This window comes from Ictalurus punctatus, chromosome 24, assembly GCF_001660625.3.
Source record: "Ictalurus punctatus breed USDA103 chromosome 24, Coco_2.0, whole genome shotgun sequence".
NCBI classification, from domain to species: Eukaryota; Metazoa; Chordata; class Actinopteri; order Siluriformes; family Ictaluridae; genus Ictalurus; species Ictalurus punctatus.
The window spans coordinates 7,557,965-7,580,204 of NC_030439.2; the positions used below are offsets into that span (position 1 = coordinate 7,557,965).

Sequence of the window (22,240 nt, forward strand, 5' to 3'; positions counted from 1 at the left end):
CAAATGTGAGAAAGGACAGAGGGATGAAGTTTTACAAATATGCTAAGGGGAAAAAAATGATCTACTGTATAAACTGGTGATCTTATCTGGCCTGTGTACAGTCCGTGCACTAATTGTACTGCTACACTGAGCAGACGTGTCTCTGATACATTCACTCGCTTTCCGGAAAGTGGAAATTACATGTAGGCTGATAAGCCACCACAGCCCCCACCAATTGGCTTTTATTAATCCTCTTCGCTTTCAGTGAATGCAGCAGCTCACTCTCTATATATAAGTCATTAGAAATGAACAATTACTTTAGGCTGATATGGCCTGCTGTGCCTCTTTTTCATGCCCCGTGTAGATAAGATGATTGTACAGGAGTTCTAATGGCCCTGGCGGTGTGATGGACACCACTCCTCAGCTGGACATAGAAATGATAGCATTAAGGTGATGTGGCAATCTGATTTCCAGAGGTAAGAAAAGCATTAGCTCCGCAGTGGAAATACATTTACCTGTTCATGAAGAAAGTAAGGCTTTCCGAACCTTGAAAAAGCTTCCCAGTGTGTGACCTTGATGGTTCATGTTTCATGAAGCTTCATATTAAAAACCTTAAGTGTGCGATAATGTTCTACGGACCCTTAGTGTGTAAGGGCTGTACCTCAAATGTTTGACAGGAACTAGGGACAGGGAACACAGATGAAGCCTCAGGTTCTCTGAGTAACTCTGGAGGAGAAAGAGCAATAAGAGGCTGACTGCTTCACACACCATAAATTTCACCCTTCAACTCTGGCTAACTGCTTATGGGGAGGGAGTCTTCATCAAGTATATGATGCACTTGAGTACTTTAATCATAAAATCATAGTAAAGTAGAAAAGGCACGACGGCTTAGTGGTTAGCACATTTGCCTCGTTTGCCTCCAGGGTTGGGGGTTCGAATCCCATCTCTGCCTTGAGTGCGGGGAGTTTGCATGTTCTCCCTGTGCTTCGGGGGTTTTCTCTGGGTACTCAGGTTTCCTCCCCAGTTCAAAGACATGCGTTTTAGGCTGATTTCCAAATTGTCTGTAGTGTGTGCAATGTTGCCCTGCGATGGATTAGCACCCCATCTAGGGTGTCCCCCAACTTGTGACCCTAAGTTAGGCTCCAAGGACCCCCCTCAATTCTATGTAGGATAAACGGTATGGAAAATGCATGGTTGGATAGTAAACTAGTAATAAACAGATACCTTTGGTTATCATTACCATAATACATCAAATTTTGTACAAATTTTCAATTAAAGAGGCATGTGTGGTAGAACGTCTGATTTGCATTGTTATTCTAGGAGTATGGATCATGCAAGAAGGGGTGCACACCTATGCACTGCTCTTCATGCATGGATGATACCAACTTGCCCTGAGTTATCAACTTTATGTACAGCTGTAACGGAAACTTTCTTGCATTGCATAATTGTGTAGTACAGTGCCTCCAGAAAATATTCACTCTCTAGTGATTATTTAGCTTTTTTGCTGTATTGCAACAGAAAATTGAAGTATTTGAGAATGTACAGTGCCCTCCACTAATATTGGCACTCTTGGTAAATATGAGCAAAAAAGGCTGTGAAAAACTGTCTTTATTGTATAACCTTTTGATCTTCTGTTAAAAAAATCACAAAAAAACTCTGCTCTCATGGATATCAAACAACTACAAATAAAACACAGGTTTATCCCCCCAAAAAATCTTTGTTAAATATAGGTGTGCAACAATTATTGGCACCCTTTTAGTCAATACTTTGTGCTACCTCCCTTTGCCAAGAACAGCTCAACATAGAGACATAGAGAAGACATAGAGTCTTCTCCTATAATGCCTGATGAGGTTGGAGAACACATGGCAAGGGATCTGAGACTGTTCCTCCATACAGAATCTCTCGGGATCCTTCACATTTCGAGGTCCATGCTGGTGGGCTCTCCTCTTCAGTTCACCCCACAGGTTTTCTTTGGGCTTCAAGTCAGCGAACTTGCATGACCTTGATTTTATGGTCAGTAAACCATTTTTGTGTTGATTCTGATGTATGTTTTGGATCATTGTCCTGCTGGAAGAGCCAACCACGGCCCATTTTAAGCTTTATGGCAGAGGCTGTGATGGCGGGCCTGCAGCCCACACACACAAACGCGCATCACGCTCCTCGCGCAACTGCCGGCACAGTGCTGAAAGGACAGCGCCACTTCTGCACCCCAATAGTTTCGGACAGCAAGAGCGCACATGGCTGCAAGGCGGGGCGGCAGAAACACACACAGCTGGCAGCTGATGATTGAAGTGGCGTTTCCTCACCGTCTGGGAAAAGAGGATCGGCTATAAAAGGGCACAGTAGAGATGGCTTGGTGAGTTCAAGCTCCGTGAACAAAACGAGTGATTCGTCTCTCTCTCTCTCTCTCTGTTTGCAGATATGGACGACAGTGAAGATGATGCTGAGCCCAGAGGAGAAACTCCCTGCCTGTGCTGTGCCTCTCGCCGGCCCTCTTGACCTCTGCCAAGCCTCCTAGGTCCCACCACATGGCAGCTCCAGCTCAGCTACGTCGACACACGTGCACACACTCAACACCCCTTCACTTCCATTTTTCCACTGTCTTTGAATAAAATCGCCACAACTTTGTACCAGCTCTGCCTCCCAAGTGTCTGTGTTCTGCCTGACCCACTACAAGGCAGTCAGGTTTTCATTTAATATCTGTTGATATTTGATAGAGTCCATTTTAAAATTTTAAATATCATTGGGAATATACTTCAAACATATTTTTCTCAGATGAATTAATAGGGGTACCAATCATTTTTGCACACCTATATTTAACAAAGATGTTTTGATAAACCTGTGTTTTGCTTGCAATTGTTTGATATCCATGAGAGCAGAGTACTTCTGTGATTTCAAAAGGTTAAACAATGAAGACAATTTTACAGCCTTGTTTGCTCATATTTACCAAGCGTGCCAATATTAGTGGAGGGCACTGTATAGATGTCCTCAGAATTCAAAATTAAAAATAAATTTATTTAGAATTAATTGTATAGACTAGAATTATATTTTTTTTTGAGCACTCACACTAAATATGTTAAACAAGGTTCACCTGTGTTCATTTCAAATACCCCTGTGTCTAAGTGTATGGTTGCACAATAAATATCAAACTTTGGGAGGTCTCACAGATTACATATAATAGATATAATGGCAGATTAGTTCAGTCCTGCTGTGTCATGAGAACCAAGGAACTGTCTGTGAAGTTTCTAGATTAAGTTGTTGGGAGTAAAAAAAAAAAAAAAAGATGGAGAAGATTATAAAAATAAAAAATATGAAAAAATATGGCACAGCCTAGAACCTAGTAACAATCAAACCAAAGCCTACTGCTTGGGAAAGAAGGTCAATTATCAGAGAAGTGTCCAAAAGTACAGCTACAACACTGAAGGGGTTACAGAGCTCACTGGCTGAAATAAGAGAGCCTGTGCAGACAACAACAATATCCTAACTTCTTCACAGATCTAGTTTCTATGGGAGAGTGTCCAGAAGGCAGAAACTTCTGAGAAAGACTGACATAAATGTATGCCTCGAGTTTGCTAGAAGGCATGTGAAAATATCCCTTTGGAGCTTTTGGAAAAAGATTTTGAGCCATTTGAGTCTATAAACAAAGCATTATGTATTGCACAGACCAAATACAGCCCAACACCCAGGTAACATCAAGCATGGTCATGGTAGTATCATGCTCTGCAGTTACTTTTCAACAGGAGGAACTGCAAAGCATGGTGCCAGCAAGGGCAACATGGTTGGAGCCAAAATGCAAGCAAATTGTTGAGCAGAACCTGTTTCAGTCAGCCAGTCATCTGTGTCCAGGGCAAAAATCTACGTCCAACAGAACACTGAGCCAAAGCGCAGGGCAAAAATTACAAAAAGAATGGTCTGGAAAAAAAGGAAGGTTTGTTGTGTGGAAAGCTTAGACATAAATCCAAATGAAAATTTGAGACATGAGCTGAAAATTGCTGTCTGCTAGTGTTCACCATCCAATTTGAGAGCGTTGGAGAAAATGTCCTTTGAGGAATTGAATAAAATGCCAAAATCAAAATATGCAGCGCTCATAGAGTCACAGCTAAGAAAACTCAAACCTATAATTGCTGCAAAAGTGCAGTGCACTAAGTATTGACTCTTGGGGGTGAATATTTATCAGTTGTTGTTGCAGCATTTAGGTTTTCCATTTTAAAATAATTCTGAGGACATCTAAATCATTTAAATTGTAATTCTGTAGAGAGTCACTTAAAAAGGAGCAGACAAGAATCCCATTCTAATATTCCCTCATATACCAGTTTGTTGTTGCAACACAGCAAAAAGAAATGTATTCACTAGGGGGTGGATACTTTCTGGAGGCGCTGCACATATAAATAGTAAGTCACAGTGAAGCCATTTCTGCCAGTCATCCAGGAAGCTTGTATTGGTTCATCAGATTTGACAAAATAAAGTCACGATTATAAGTTAAAGAATAAGACTGCTCATCTTTTTCACTCATGGCTCAATACTTTCATACTAAGTGGATATGGAATGAAATTAGCATTTTATTTGCAAAATCTTGTTTATATTTACACCGATCAGCCATAACATTAAAACCAAAACTAATATTGTGTGGGTCCCCCACCAAAACAACTCTGACCCATCAAGTCATGTAGAAAAAAAAAAAACGTGATTCATCAGACCAGGCCACCTTCTTCCATTGCTCCATGGTCCAGTTCTGATGTTCACGTGCCATTTTTAGGTGCTTTCAGCAGTGAACAGGGGTCAGCATGGGCACTTTGACCGGTCTGGAGCTACGCAGATCCATACGCAGCAAGCTGTGATGCTCTGTGTGTCTTGAAACCTTTCTATCAGAGCCAGAATTAACTTTTTCAGCAATTTGTGCTAGAGTATCTCTTCTGTGGGATCAGACCAGACAGGCTAGCCTTTGCTCCCAATGAGCCCTGGGTGCCCATGACCAAGTCACCAGTTACCAGCTGCCCTTCCTTGGACCACTTTTGGTAGGTATTAACCACTGCATACTGGAAACACCCCACAAGACCTGCTGTTTTGGAGATACTCTGACCCAGTGGTCTAACCATCACAATTTGGCTCTTGTCAAAGTTGCTCAGATCCTTACGCTTGCCCATTTTTCTTGTTTCCAACACATCGACTTCGAGAAATAACTGTTCACTTACTTTCTAATAAATATTTCCCACCCCCTGACAAGTGCCACTGTAATGAGATAACCAATGTTATTCTCTTCACCTGTCAGTGGTTTTAATGTTATGCCTGATCGGGGTATTGTATTAAAAAAGACTTCCAAAGAGTTCCATAGAAGGAAATGTTTGCTGCCCGGATCGATTGAGGATCAATAATTAGTCAGTAATAATCCTAAAAAAAGATCTGGCAAGGGTCATCAGAGGTTTATAAATGCTTTCAATAAATAATTTAAAAGGCACAGACATGTGAGAGAAAAGTGGATGTGGATTTTCACTCATATTAACAAATATTGTTGCTCAAGTCCAGTGTGGTTGAGATGTTACATGAACTTCAATTCTATGTATATAAGACTAAATTCCACTAATGTCTCTGTGGGCATTTGTATTGCTGTTCTTCTGTTCTAAAGAAATTATTCTCTACTGCCTGAAACCAGTGAGGATCAAGAGTTATGAGTCTATATCTGATTCTCTGTTCCTAGGCTTACATATAACATTAGCCTAGTAACCTAGTTACCTGATGCTCTAAGCATGCTCTAATCTCAGCACTGCTGTAATGCTGTTCTTCTACTATAACAATGTTCTTCTCACTTTATTATTTGTTGGCCAGGGATGTGAGATGGTCGCAAATGAAATAGACACACCAGGATTCCAGATGATCTGAGTCCTCCACGTAAAGGCTCTATATACTGTAGATATTCAGTGCTTTGTATAAGCCAGTTAATGATCATATTCAGCTTATAGCTTATCTTTAAGAATACTGGGAACTATTATTATGATCTTATCCAGGAACTACCGTGAGATTTTGAGTAAGTGCAGTGAAACTAATAATAAGCATTACGCAGTTCCAAGAGAGAGGGATTTAAGTCTGAACCTGGCCATGGGTCCTTTCGAGTTTAATATTCTTCATCTTGTCAAATATTGTCATTTGAGCATGTTTCGTAAACACATGCCATTTCATTAGGTCCGTTTCCTTGCATACGGCATAATGAGACTCAGTTGCAGCATAGAAGATCTTTTTGGTAATTCAAAGTTTGTCTTTATTGCCAATAATAAATAAATATGTACTGCACATATACAATATATACTGTATAAAGACTGTAAAAAGACTGTATAGACTTTTTTCTTTCTTTTTTTTTTTTGGCGAAAAATCTATATTTTCATTTTGACACCCACATTTAGTGTCTACTCCGTATTTTCAGTGTTAATCGCTGTCATGAACTGAACTCCATAAAGGTTACAGTTATAAAACGAGCATGCATTATTATACGCAAAGTGATCACCTGACAAAAAGAAAGTAAACTGTTAAAGAGAAGAGCAGACAAAATATTCAGTGTTCATATTTTGTTTGTTTAAAATGAATAAACATACCATCAAATTCCGCCTGAAATTAACATACTGATATTTACATGATCTAATCATTAACAGCTACGCCATGGACTTGGTTTAGTTTTTATGCTTTCATCACTGAAGTAATTACAAACTTTTAGATGTGATCTTCTCCAAGCTTCTTACTGTTAGAACCAAAAGCTGCATCTCATCTGTATGCAGTTGCCCCAAGTTGCATCAGCTAGTTTGAGACAGAATGCAGGCACCGAGACTTGAAGACAGATGTGGGCAAGCAGCCGGCACAGAAGAGGTCTTAAAGGCAAAAGACTGCCAGCAGGTAAGAACTTGCAAGATACCTATAACTAACCAAATCCGTCCTATTTTACCTCATTAAATATTAAAACTCTTCCCTATAGACAGGTGACATATTAAAGGAATAAAACGTATGGCTCTGTTATACTGTATGCTAATTTGCTGGCCCTTGGTGGTCCATTTGCTCCCTTAGAAGCAAGGGTCACTCCAAATCAATACAATGACAGTGTACTCGTCCTTAAAACACCCATTCAGGGAATATTGTTTGAAAGAATGGTGCTCCATGTCTCCAGTACAGCTCCAGAAACGTGTACAATCTATTCAAAGGCACATTGAAGCTGTTCTTGTGGTGGACATGCACCTTACTAAGACACTTTATCTTGGTCGCACATTTGTATGTGCCGACTATGTGGTCAGTCAGATTTAAGAGAAAATATAGCATATAGTTTACATAGAAATATGAATTTTCTCATCTGAATGTGATTTTATTTGTTATACTAAACTTGATTCTAATTACTAGAGTGAGCGTGCTCACTTCACGTAGTATTAACCAAATATATTATGATATCTCATGGCTCTGATGGGAATTGTAACTATCAATGAAATTAAATGAACACAATCATGTCATGTAGAATAGTGCAGCGATAATGTGGCTGTTGCACCGGTGACCTGGGTTTGAGCTTCAGTCTGGGTGAGAGGGTGGTTTGGTTTTATTCAAGGCTTTGATGCATGATCGAATCACATTGGATGTACGAAAACAAATTGTGTTAATGTAGCTCAGTTCAATCGCATAGAACGGATGTGTGTATTTGAATTAAATAAATTCATTGAGCTTTTTTTTCAGTTATTATTATTATTACTACTACTACTTCTACGACTACTACTAATTATCTACTACTAACAATTCCTGTTATAGGAATTGTAAAGTATATAGATATTAGAGGTCGATCGATTGATCACTTTTTGCTGATTAAGGTTAGCTGTCATTATACAGTACAGTACGAGAGCGGCCTCTAGAGCCGAAGAAAAAACTATCACTGACAAATTTTGTTGTATTATTTAAAGTGTTTTTTGATTCATTTTGGATGACTCTGTTTTTGAATCAAAGACTTTTTATTGTTATTTTCATAATACAACTGACAATAACAATAATAGCAATAATAATAATAACAGAAAGGATGTCTCTATTTTTTATATTTGGAGTGTTAGCTTTTGTATGTATATCTTTTATTTACTTTAATATTTATTAATAGTTAATATATATTAATATTCATACAGTTATTTCATTTAAAAAAGTGCAATTCATTTTCATGGTATAGACAATACTGTTTATTTTTGTAATAAAGTTCTGCAATATTTTACTTTGAGTGTTATGTTTTCATTTTTTGTTTGTAAAATCCACTATCTGTCGACGTCTAATAGATATTCTTAGACAAGTTATTCACTTTTTGCTTCATTTACAGAAAAGCAGAGAAAGTGCTCCATAGAAAGTGGACCTTAGAAAATGAAACACCGGTGAGATTTTGGACCGACACTCTCTGATTTGATCTGATTTATTCTGACTGCTATCTTTTAGGCTACATCTCTCAGAGACCGCTCAGTGAAGAAATGGCTTAACTAAAACTGTCCATCCAGCCATTGCAGCAGTTATATAAGGTTTTTGAACTGAACACCAAATCTACTCCCATATGCATTAATGAGCTGAACCAGTGAAAAGTTGGCCAGTTTCTCACCGTGCTACAGATAGGGGCATGGAGCTGTGCCAAACCGGACTTACCCCCGCTGCTCAGGTTAAACACTCCGTTGAGAACACGCATCTCTCACCCCTTCATCAGCAGAACTCTCTTTCTCTCTCTCTATCTGGAAAAGCACAAAGACCCAGTAGGTTAGATTTGTTTATCTTCCTCATAGATTTGAAAAGAGAAGACAAATGGTCTTTGAACATGGCTATTCATCTACACTTGACCTAGTTGGTGTTCTTTAAATTCCAAAATTAATGCAAGAAAACACAAAGGAAAGCTTTTGGTTAAGTGATGAGGAAAAAATACTTTCAAAGTGAAACTGTTGAATCCTTCCTGATTTTATTATGCATTTCCTGTGATTGCAAGCCACTGTAGAAACCCACCCATAAATAGCAAGAATGCTGTTATTGTATAGAAATTAATGCATGGTTTAACCATGAATATATCTATATACTATCCCCTCTGAAAATATTGAAATGGCAAGGACAATTCTATTATTTTTGCTATACACTGAATTCATTTGGGTTTGAGATCAAAAGGTCAATGATGAGATGATAGATCAGAAGTTCAGCTTTCATTTCCTGATATTACATCTAGATGTGTTAAACAACTTAAAACATGCCACCTTTTGGGGCAGACCACCACAGTTTTAGTTCAGTAATGGAACAGATAGTCTTAAAGTAAATTAAAGTTAATAACACTTAATATTTGGTTGTATATCCCTTGCTTGCAATAACCGCATCAAGCTGGTGACCCACTGACATCACCAAACTGTTGCGTTCTTCTTCTGTGTTGCTTTTCCAGGCTTGTAGCACAGCTTCTTTCAGTTGTTGCATTTTCATGGGGTTTCTCCTGTCAGTCTCCTCTTCAGGAGGTGAAATGCTGCTCAATTGGGTTAAGGTCTGGTGATTGACTTTGCCAGTCTAAAACCTTCCACTTTTCCACCCTGATAAAGTCCTTTGTTATGTAAGCAGTGTCTTTTGAGTCTTGATGTATGATAAAGTTCCTCCCAATTAGCTCGGATGAATTTCTCTGTAAATTGGAAGACAGATGGCCAACCTGTTATATGTCTGGTTGTTTGTACACCAGCGATTTCCTTCTTTTTCAGGACATACCAAATTGTTGTACTGGCTGTGCCCAATGTTGTGCAGTAGCTCTGACCGATTTACCCTCTTTTCTCAGCTTCAAAATGGCTTGCTTTTCTCCTGTAAACAACTCTCTGGTCTTCATGTTGGTTTGTCCTTTTTAACAACAAATTCAAATTTTAACAACAAACAAAGTCTTCACAGGTGAAACCAAGAGCTCAAACCAAGAGTAGACATTCAGGGAAATTAATTCTTTAAACAATCCATTTAAGAGGGCACACCTGGGCAACAGGAAACACCTATCAGTCACATGCTCCAATATTTCTGATGACTTGAAAAAATGTGTGGGTTCAAACAAAAGGTTCTTAGATTTCTAAAACATTTATTGGATTCCTATTAGATTTCTACTTGGAACCCTTTCAACCCCTTCAACAAGATGTCTTTCCATATTTACTATGCTCACACACCAGTCCTCTATACTATATATTAATGCTGCCAGTCTGCATGCTGACCCTGAGCATCTTTAGCTCAGCGTATGACAGAGGATCGATGAAGGCCGATTCGAGATGGTTGGCCCTGTGAATGTTTCCTGTCATGACGCAACCACTCTGGTGCATGAGCCATTCTTTTTCCCCCCCAGACATTGATCTAATGCTAATGAATCCCATACTCCAATTAACCAGCGTAAGCTCTGGCTGTGATCGGCAAGCAAGACCAACTAATTAAGCGCTACACAATTTGCTGCACCGCCCATATTGCACGTATTATCTCTTTTCACTCCTCGGAACTGAACTGTGTAGCTGAGGAGGTAAATTATGAAGTGAGTTTTAGAATCATTCTTCTACATGACTTTTTTCTTGTGGTGTAATTCATTACATCTGTCCTAAATATCTAGTAAATATCTAGTAAATATCTAGTAAATCCTTAATTACATGTGTGAACTGATCATTCAATGATTCAGTCATTCATCTTCATTAATCGCTTTATCCTGGTCATGATTGAGGTGAATCCGGAGCCTATCCCGAGAACACTGGGCGTGAGTCAGGGACCCATCCTGGATGGGATGCACACACATTCACACGCTCATTCACACCTGAGGGCAATTTAGCACAGTCAACCCACACACATACTAGCATATGTTTGGGAGATAAGAGGAAACCGGAGAACCAGGAGGAAACCCGTGTGGTCATGGAGAGAGCAAGCGAAACATACAAGCATGCCCCAGGACAATATACAGGTACAGCTCAAAAAATTTGAATATTGTGGAAAAGTTAAGTTTATTCTGTAATTGAATTCAAAAAGTGGAACTTTCATATATTCTAGATTCATTTCACATAAAGTGAAATATTTCAAGCCTGTTTTTGTTTTAATCTTGATTATTACAGCTTACAGCTCATGGAAATCAAAAATCCAGTATCTCAAAATATTAGAATAAAGAATTTATAATTACAGAAATGTGAAAACCTTCTGAAAAGTATGGTCATTTATGCACTCAATACTCGGTCGGGGCTTTAATCCTTTTGCACGAATTACTGCATCATTGCGGTGTGGCATGGAGGCAATCAGCCTGTGGCTGGTTCACTTTATGTGCAATGAATCTAGAATATATGAACGTTCCACTTTTTGAATTAAATTGCAGAAAAAAAAATGAACTTTTCCATGATATTCAAATTTTTTGAGATGTACCTGTATGTCTCAGTGAAATACGTCTTTCAACCAGGAGCTGCGAAACATGTTTGATGTAAATAAGGACACATGGACAGTGGTACAGTAGCTCAGTGGTTAAATCCCAGCACTATCAAACTACCACTGCTGGGCCCTTGAGCAAGGTCCTTAACCCTCAACTGCTCAGTTGTATGAAGTGAGATCAATGTAAATTGCTCTGCATAAGAGTGTCTGCCAATTGCCATAAATCAAAGAAAACAAGATGAAGTGTTTACTCAAAGTCTCTGCTTTACTTTATATTTAAGTAATCTTCTGTGAAAATACCTCACCAGCCAAGACGAATACCCCAAAATCCTAATTAAAAGCTATAAATGCTATACGAAGAACTCTGACCTCCCAGAGAATAACATCTTGTTTGACATTCAGTAAATATATTGAATAACTCTTGGGGTCGTATTATGTGACGTAAATACCCAGATGACGACATGAAAGGCATGTTCTTTTGGAAATGTGAAACTATCAATATGCAGATGAGACTGTTGTTACTGTTGTTTCTTTCTCTCCTTGTACATGTTTATGTATTTCACACTGATTGGCATCTCAGTAATTTTATGTGAACGTCAATTATAATTGGCACCGAGATCACTTTCAGCTGGCATGGGATTCGAGTAAAAACAACAGAAATCAGAAGATATGCTTTGCTCTACAGGGGCCTGGACATATTTAGAAAGACGCTTCTTTGTTACATTTTCCAAGTAGATATACAGAATTATGAAAATGGTTTAGCTCTGATTGTAAGCTTTTACTACATGCCAACCAAGCAGAACCTGATTCGTTACCAAAACAAAATGATTGTGATCAAATTGATCTTGGAAGCTGCAGCAGAGAATGAAACCAACAAGTGCTTTCAAAGGTCCAACTTGCAAAACAAATTTGTTTCCCATGGAAAATCTAATGCCTAGTCAGAATTTCAATAATGCAGAAGCCTTGATAATGCGGTTTAATTAGCTGGGAAAGATGTGATTTGCATTCTAGTGAAAGTGCCTACAGCAGCTGCTATGCAGCAAGAGTCTACGAAACCCCAGAGGCGGCGGAACCCAGAGGCAGGCAGAGGAGAGTTTCGGAGTCTTGGGTGCTATTCTTTTAATTACTCGTTATAATGACTCCATTTAGCTGTTCAATGACCCATTTAATGGCACTGAGCAAGCCTGGGAAGCACAGTCCTTGGCAGGTTCAAGCACGCAGCTGCCCTGGCCTATACCACCTCTAACCCCCCTCTCTTGCACAAGACCCGAGGGGTGAGAGAAGCCCTCTGACTGTGTCCTGTAAACATGTAGCTGATGCTAAATGAGCATTTGAAGTACATGCTTAGTGCTTATTTTGCTTTTCGTCACAGGGAGTAAAGCATTTTGCACATCAGAGTTTAATTAATTAAGGAACAGCCCCTGTGGGTTGGAAATAAAAAACAATTAAGCCCTACTTCGTATGTGCGATTTCTTCCCACAAGGTTAGCTCTGACAAACATGTGATGGCAGGAGAGGGGAGAGCAAGCTCATAAGGAGCCCCATATGTTTCTGAGGAACGAGTGCATCGAAAGTGCACTGACCATGAGCGCTGCCTCGTTTTTCCTACACTTTTCCTTCGCCGAGTGACTGCCTTCACTCCGATCTAAAACATGCAGAGGGACTCACGTGGCAACAAAGCACAAAAATAGCTGCGCACCATGATTCTGACACTAGTAAAAGCGCTTACTTGACAGCACAGAGATATGTCTCTTTTGAATCTCTTTCATTACGGGAACTCTGTCATCAGGGAACGTGCACGCTTTCCTTTAATCCTGTTCATCAATAATGAAAACGTAATGTAAATTTATGGTGCGATCCGATCTATATACAAACAACAAATCTCCCCTATGACTGATACAGAGATTAGTAATGAATTACCGTAAAGTTAAGCTTCCTGCTTTAATTATTTTGTAGTATGACGCAGGTTATATATTCTGTATAATGCGCGCAAAAGGACACATACCTTATTAGCTCTGGATCATGAAACCTTAAAATGTTTAGGAATTATAACCAAGAAATTAAGACGTGTAGATCTTTCAGTCTATATCTCGAAAAATTAGAAATCAATCAAGCCAGCAGAACAACAATTAGTGGCAGTGAAATTAGTGACGTTTTTCCAATGATGATTGAATGTTCATAAAGCTCCTTCGTCTCCTTCACCTTATTGCACTGCGCTACTCAGTCCAAACACTGAATATAAGCAGCATGGACGGAGAAAATCCAGTTCCTCTGCTCAGCCTTATGTACATTTCTTATCTTATCCTCTGAATAACGACAGCCTTTGCCAGATGAAGAGGACGTAGAATAGACAGTTCAAAATTAGCAAATACGAGCCTGCAGCTGCCACTCTCTCCATCAGTCTATTTGTGCGCTAGAACAACTTGACAAGATTCAACAATTGTGGGGAAAACAATGTCAGTGAGGCTGTATTGACTTCTCTAATGAGCTAGACATTTGACAAGATGGACATACAACATAGCTACTATGCTGTTTATATATTTGGATTTGTTATTATCTGTTTATATTTTTGGCTTGTGCAGTGGGTAGCATTGCTGCCTAACAGCTCAAAGATCCTCGGTTCGATCCTGAACTTGGGTTACTCTCTGAGTGGACAGTTTTTGTGCATGTTCTCTCTATGTCGCTTAAAATATGTCTGTAAAATTGCACATGTGAACGTGTGTGTGTGTGTGTGTGTGTGTGTGTGTGTGTGTCTGTGCATGGTGCCCTGTGATGGGCTGGCGTCCCATCCAGAGTGTATTCTTGCTTCACGCCCAGTGACTGGAATAAAGCGACTACTGAAAGTGAGTAAACATGCACTGTAGAAGTGGCCCAATATGGCATTAATATGCATAATACTACTATAAACCTGAATTTAGAGAAGACCGACAAAAAACTCAAGATTTAACAGCTATTATAGTGGCAGGTCCATTCTTGCATATATGAATATAGAGCTATATTACAATCAAACACATACTCAGATCGTGTTACAACTCCTTTGACGTGAATCTGCAGGGAAAAATTCTGCCCAGCACCTGCCCTCCTATTTACAATAGCAGGAAACATTTTATATCTGACTCAGTAGTGAAACATTTCAAAAAGTGTTTAGATGACATAATCAGCCTGCCTTTAGCTACGGGACAGGAAAGTGACAGTGACATAGTGTCATCGCAGGGAAAGATAATGCGTCCTCCGTGGGGATCATCTTAGCGGAAGATGGGATGAAGATTACGGCAGAAGGCAGACTTGATTTCAGTGCTGTCACTTTCCTTGCATTTTTTTTTGTGTGTGCGTGTGTTGTTTTGTTTTGTTTTTTGAATGTTGTGAACTAGCAGTGATGGAAGCAGGAGGGGTAAAACAGTGGGAAGATCTCCGTAAACCTGATTTCACAACTGAATGAGTCAGTCGGTCCATTCAACTTGGAGGTACAGAAGCGAGAAGTGAGAAGTCACACTGCTAGATTCCCCCCTGGAGGGGCCAAGAGAGTGAGTGAGAGAGAGAGAGAGAGAGTTCACAGTGCTGGTCTTGCAAACAGACAAAACTGAGGGGGGGATCAAACCAACAATCTAACAAGCCCCAAATAGCTCTTAGGCTAAAAAAAAAACAAAACAATAAAATAATAGATATTCCATCAATATACAAAATGGATATAGCCATAGATGTCAGGTATTTTACCACAGAAAGCAAGGAAAAAGTTCGATATGAAATAGTACATTATATACACATAGTGCAGTTCATTATGGTTCACGCTTTGGCTTATAATCATTTGTATTCAGCCAATAGAGGCAAGTAATTGTTATTGAAATTGAGAGCTAAATCACCTGTGCATGATAGACATTTCGTCTAATAGCCGATCCACTGAGCAACGTTTCATCTGTTAACGTAAACCAATACCATTTGGCATTCGGCTCCGTACACCCTAATTGGTCTTTGGGGTTTTGATGTCACATCAGAGCAATGGTGATGTATTATAGAGACTACATCACCATATGTTCAGATTGATTCTTCAGTTGGCGTTTGCAATTTGCTGCTTTCAAAATGTGAAGTGCCTTTTGTCTAATAGAGATAATGTCCAGGTTAACTCATACACTCCACAGCGGATGGGGTCATGCCATTTTGCCTAAATTGTACAGCACTGGAAAATAGCACTGTTAGTCAATTTGTGCGATTTATTGAGAAGAGATCAAATAGCCTAGAAGTCACAAAAAGGACTTGCATGCTTGTATATAAAGCATGTAATACAAACCCCGCTCATCTTCCTTTAATTTAATATACGAATATGAGTCTAACAAGAATGATAAATATGTGATCGCTACTATACACTAAACAGCCAGTCATACGCAGACCTACACCTACACACATTCCTTAAATACATTTGAGCCTAAATGTATTTCATTCATTTCCTTTATATAATTAAGCTTAAAGCCACAGTCAGGCTTCCTATGAAAATAAAAATGTCTATAATCTCATCTACCAAATCAACATCTACCAAAAAAAAAAAAAGATTTATATGATTTATAATGATTTATAGCTTTCAAGAATTTAAATAGACGAAATGTTGTTCACTGTTTATCGCTGCATTTACAGTCTTCTTCAATATTTCAGAAAAATACCAGACTAGCTTCAAGCCTTTTCCGCTCGGATTTCGTGCGCCCACATTATTTTGCCAAGAGCAAGTCATCAAAACAGCATTTCTATGCATGTGATGCCTGGTAACGTTCATTTCGCCTACATTTTATCTTGTATGACACTGGCAGTTTAAATACAGTATTCTATTATGTTGCGCTTCCCTTCACCTCACCATTACAATAAATGTTACAGCGTCTAAAAGCGGCTCACTTAACTTTTAACCTGTAAAAGCTTACACTGTGTGCCATCTTTATGCCGAAGCAGCTACATTCTTTTGTTACTGGCACTCTAAAGGTGCTCGAGGCAGGTAGAGACCAGAGGCATGGTGTTACAGAACACAGGAAACGCTATTATGTGACTTTCAGTGTTTTGTGGCGTACTTTGCTTGGGGGAATCATTCATTCATCAGTTCTCTGGTGCTTTGTGGGTGACTTCCACCTTTGAATGGTAATGGATTCCAAGGAAAGTGCTTAAATCCTGTGACATGACAATGAGATTAATGTACTACCAATCTATTTCATCCTACTCCCAAGGACCGTTGTCACAACAGGGCTGTTGTGAAGCTTTCTGAAGGGCTGTAATAACTTTTGGCCCTAATCAACATGGGATCCCTTGAGTGACACAGACGATAATTAGTTATTGTACCGAACATGTAGGGTGGAAAGATGAACAGGCTCGGATAGGAGGGGCTGTGTGTTCACTCGGATGCTGTTGCTACTCTGACCTTCTCTCTAGGGCACTCAGAGCTGCAGAATGATGCACTGTATTCGTGGCAAATAGGTAAACTAGGATTGTTTGTCTGAAGCACAGAAAAGAGAGCCTGGCTCTCTGCGGCTAATGGACAGAGGGCTTCTTTTTTTTTTAAAAAAACGGAGAGGCTTAGGTCAGCACATCCATGTGGACTTTCAGAAAATCGTGGCTGAGCAAGCTATCAGACACTGACAATATCTAAGGAGTGGTGTAACAGGCATTACTGAAGCTATAATGGTATTATGCTTTTGTAAATTGGGACAGAACAGCCACTGGCAACACCAGATAAAAAGAAAGTATTCACTAGTAAATCGATTAACCTTTGAGTTCAGACATCAAAGGACAATATTTTTAAGCTTGATGCTTCTTGCCACCATGCCCAGCAAACCGCTCAATTCTCAAGGCTCTATCAAAGGTTTTTCACTATACTGTTACATTAGCTTTCTCTAACTAGAGTGAAAGAAAAAAAAAAAAAAAACAAGTGATCCATCCATCCATCCATCCATCCATCCACCTTCTATACCGCTTATCCTTTTCAGGGTCACGGGGAAACCTGGAGCCTATCCCAGGGAGCATCGGGCACAAGGCGGGGTACATCCTGGACAGGGTGCCAATCCATCACAGGGCACAATCACACACACACTCTCACATCCATTCATACGCTACGGACACTTTGGACACACCAATCAGTCTACCATGCATGTCTTTGGACTGGGGGAGGAAACCGGAGTACCTGGAAGAAACCCCCGCAGCACGGGGAGAACATGCAAACTCCACACACACAGGGCCACGGTGGGAATAACAAGTGATCCAAAGAGAGCAATTAATAATTAATTGCAAGCCGATTATTTTTGACTTTGTAACAACCCTTGATGTTTCATTTGCTCCTAATTAAACATGGATTCATATAATGTTTCTGTGTTCAGTTGCTGTGCAATGTAGAAGACCAATTTCCTCTTGGTTTGCTAAAGTGAGAAGTGCAGCACTTTAGTGCCTAATCAGGAAACAGAAAACAAAAGTAAAGCTAATTATCCCTCCCATCTTCGTGGGTCCCTCAGAGAGTTTACATTCGTTATAGCTCAATAACCGAATGCAACAGAAGCAGCTCCCTAACAAGATACATATGAGTGAATGCTGGGAACGAGGAGTTACATCATCCCGCGTTGCCATCTTGAAATACAGCGTTTACTTTGCTCTGAAAGTTTGTTTTGCACTGAATACTTGCAAAATTGAGCTAATGCAAAAGGGAAGAACGAACAAGAAACATACTGAGACTGAACCAGAATGCCAAACTACAAATGCTGTTCTCCTTACAAGATGGTGAGCTGCCACATCCAGTCTCGGCTAACAATGCTTATGCTTTTAATATTGATCATTCATGGTCACTTTATTCTCAGCATTGTGAATGCAAGGTTTCTTGGTTTGAATGAATATGGATGTTGCAGATTGCAGAGGATCTCCTTCTTAAAGCGAGTGAATTAAGGTGTTCGTGCTTCAGCATCACTGGACAGCAATTAGCGTTAACTCCGGCATCAACTTCCTTCCTCATCTGACTGAGGGAAAGGGGGATGTGTATCTGAAACGTGGCGGCTCTGATTGCTCGGCTTTCATAATCTTTAGCTGGGAATGGCATGAATGCCGGGTGAGCTGGGCCAGGAATAGATGGGGATAAGTGTTGTCATCATAGCCATTAGCAAAGCTGGGCTCTAATTCAGTTCAGGGATTTCAGCAGACAATCAGCCTCGGCCACTGGAGCTCTGTTGAATAACATTCTGCTGCTGAGTAAAATGCCATAAATTTAAGTTGTTGGTTAATAAAAAACGGAATGATCACCCATCAAAGATTGTTTTCATTTTAATTAATTTAATTCAGTTATCATTTTTTTATCTATCAGTTTTTGGGGATTCCACATTTCATATGATCAGTTTTTGAATGAAAATTAGTATGTTATGAGAACTATTTACACCAGAATGAGCACAAGAGTGACTGAATGTACCTATTTCAATCCAGTTCCTGATTAGCAGAGACCATTTTCACAAATAAGCAGTTCCTGAGTGGCAGATTTAGGATAAAAAATGAGGTTTGTCGGGGGGGGGGGCAACATCCTATACCCGATACCAAGGTTATGATAAGAATAAGAATAATAAGAATCATCATTATCATTGTTATTTATATAACACTTTTCATTTCCACTTTAATATCTCAAAGTGCTTTACGTACGTATAAAAGATTAAAAGGTAAAAACAAAGTATTTATGATAAAGCACACAATGTACGATCAATAATGAAGTGGTTATACCTCATCTATGAGAATTACTACAAATCATGGCCAGTCTATTTAACAGTGAGCTGAGAATAGACTAAATTAAATAAACACGTTTTTAATCTGGATTTAAAAACGTGTTCATTAGAACTCGAGTTCCCTCTGGACTAACAGCAGACCTACCTCAGGTAAGCAAATTGCTCAGGATTGCCTGTACTGCATCAGGAGATCAGCAAGATAAACTTAAATGGCTATAAGCGGGTCTTTGTTCTCCACTAAGCCAGAGGGAAGAAATGCAGATTTAACATGTGATGAGCATTCTTCTCATTTATAAAATCAGCATCACTTTCCTTTTTGGCTTTATTATTTATTATTGTAGCATCACAAGGAGATTGTGATTCAATCCATATAATTGAATTTTTACAATTCATTAGTATATCAGTACAAGTTTATTGTAAATTTTTTTTGGTAAGATACAGCCTCAGGTGTTCACAACACTGTTATTATCCATATTAATGATAATGAGTCTTTCATTGGTCACATATACATTACAGCACAGTAAAATTAATTTCTTTGCATACCCGGCATGTTAGGAGGTTGGGGTCAGAGCGCACGGTCACATGGGTTATTGATCGGAAGGTCAGGGGGTTCAAGCCCCAGCACTCCACTGTTTGGCCCTTGAGCAAGACCCCTGGAGCTGAGAAGGAAAAGGGCCCTGCTCAAGGGCCAAACAGTGGAGTGCTGGAGCTTGAACCCCCCGATCTTCCGAGCCTTAACCGCCAAGCTACCACTGCCCACTGTTAATCACACATTGCAAGTTCATTTAAGCAGGAACTTTAATTCTAATGAAAATCAATAAAAAACACAGTAACTAATAAAATTTGTGTGGCAGGCTATCCTGTTAACGAGCAATCCTGCTGTTATAGCACTGATGCAGTGCTCCCATTAGAGGCTTCGAGAGGCCGAGCTCGAGCAGTTTGCATATTGATGGCTTCAAAATGTCTTCCATGGCCATCAGACAGGCAGAGTCCCGGTGCAAACAACAGGACGCTCTTCACATCAGTAAACCAAACAAACATGGAGTGCAAATGAAGTGCATTAATGGTGCTTTGCCTGGCGCGACAGCGAAATTCGCTGCTCATTCTGTCACAGTCATTTCGGCATGTATAAGGTCAGCGTGGTGGGTCACGTGAACAGCTGATAGAGACAGTGCAAGGATCAGGTTGCTATAAATGCCCATAATCAATGATCAAGGCTGGATTTCAAACCCAATAGTGCTTCTCTCTTTATTACTATGGGGCACGACAGGCAAAAAACTTCAGAGCACGGTGTTCCAGAGTGTTATACCATGTTCTTAACAAGCCCTCTGCTCACCCTTGCACACACACCCCCACCCACACACCCACACACACACAGCACTGCCTATCAAAATGCACCAGCATGCCTCTGTCTCTGTAAGAGTGGAGTGTGAACGAGTAAAGCGGAGCTCCTCTCCATGATTCCACTCCTGACCATTTAAATATTCCCTCATTAATAAAGGTGGAAAATCAATTTCCCGGTGCTGATTCTCATCCAGTGTGCACTCATTAAGCCTTCTCCGAGTGTGCATCAGTCAAAGCACGTCAGGTCTAGGCAGCTAAATGGCTGACTGGAGCGCTGGTAATCGCACGCAGCCACACACCTGTGCTTGCAAGGAGAAGTCATTCAGTTCTGCTTCCATTAGCAAATCTATCTTTGCATTCCTCTAGGGCCTGCTTTTCAGCAGTACATGCTTCACACAACTATTTTTATTCACAAGGCACACTCCTAGGAGTCAGACGACATGTGAAAGAATATAATAATTACACCCTTTTAGTGTCATGGTCAGTTTTCGGGTTGAGCATTCCCGACATGCCCAGAACATTAGTATGATAAGTAGAGGTGCAGATGAGTGCTCTAAATCCGACTAGAACTTATACTGGCAGTTATGGCAATTATATGCCATGTTTAACCCAAATCAAAGTCAAGGACTGTTTTTGTTCGTCTCAGGAACTAATGAGCAATAATGTAAAGTTACTGTATCGCCCTGAACTGAACAGTGTTCCTGTTAAGAAGCTGAAAATGCGTGATGAAATTCATGAATCAATAATAGAGTGATTGCGTGTAGCTCGCATGCTGTCTGTTTCACTTGTTTACTTGGAGAGCACTCAATAATGGAAAGATTCCCTGGCCACTTGTTTGCACTCGTCGCATTAGTCAACGTCTCTGTATTGATGGGTCATGCCACGGATGATTCATTACGGGAATTCAGTGGAAATAGTAAGGAATATGAAGCTCAGATAGCGCCTCAGCACTGATGAGGGCAAAGATCCGGCCTAGAAAGGTCACCAGAGCCACACACAGCTGCGAACATAATGGATAAAGAGCTGACTTGTTCTTGTATTATCAAGAGAAACGCTTCATATTCATACTGGCGTTCCACTTTAGAGGTCCTGAGTAGTCACTGATTGACATTGATTGGAGTGTGCTTACAGCAACTACAATTCAAATCAGAACGGGAAATCCAAATTTATTCGTTTTGGGCATTACGAAATTGCAACGATCAAGCTCTTAGTGTGTAATTATGCACGTGATACATAACGGTCATCATCACTCCCAGACACCTTATTTATTCCTGACACAGCCCTACATATCAGTGCATATTGCCTTGATAACCATTAATTGCCTGCAGAGGGCAGTCCATTAAGTTAGTTACTCTCTTTCAAATCAGTCAGATTACTTGAAATGGATTATACAACGATGAATATGATTTTTCAGCTGTTCAAATAGAGGATGAGCAATTAGCAGCCGTCAATTACGTCTATGCCTTGCTGAATACATATCAAACCATGCAGGAATGATATGAAAGTATGTCTTTTGAGGTAATGCATTTCACTAATAACCTGACATCATTAGGACAAATCAATTCAATTTTCCTAAGTGGAAAATTGGAGCCCTGTGGAGGCACATTTAAACAGTTAGATGACAGGAATAGTATGAGCACTCTCTCTCTCTCTCTCTCTCTCTCTCTCTCACCTTTTTGAAAAAAAAATCAAAAAGTTTGGCGTGTAACCACAAGCTGCAGCTTCAGCCATCGATGAGAATCTACCACTCCTGTTTCATAGATGCAAGAAAGCAGCATCGCATGTCGCCCTACAAATTGCACAGTTCTTTGTTTTGGTGTTGACAAGTGC

The 22,240-nt window shown here is 39.9% G+C and overlaps 1 protein-coding gene across 1 annotated transcript in view; it reads right to left on the bottom strand.

Annotated features, from left to right (window-relative positions):
- Positions 1–22,240, bottom strand: part of elfn1a (extracellular leucine-rich repeat and fibronectin type III domain containing 1a) — a 77,002-nt gene that overhangs the window by 25,690 nt on the left and 29,072 nt on the right. Inside the window, exon 2 of the mRNA XM_017454009.3 lies at positions 8,611–8,693. The gene's annotated coding sequence lies outside the window, so the exon portion shown is untranslated. The remainder of the gene's footprint in view (positions 1–8,610; positions 8,694–22,240) is intronic.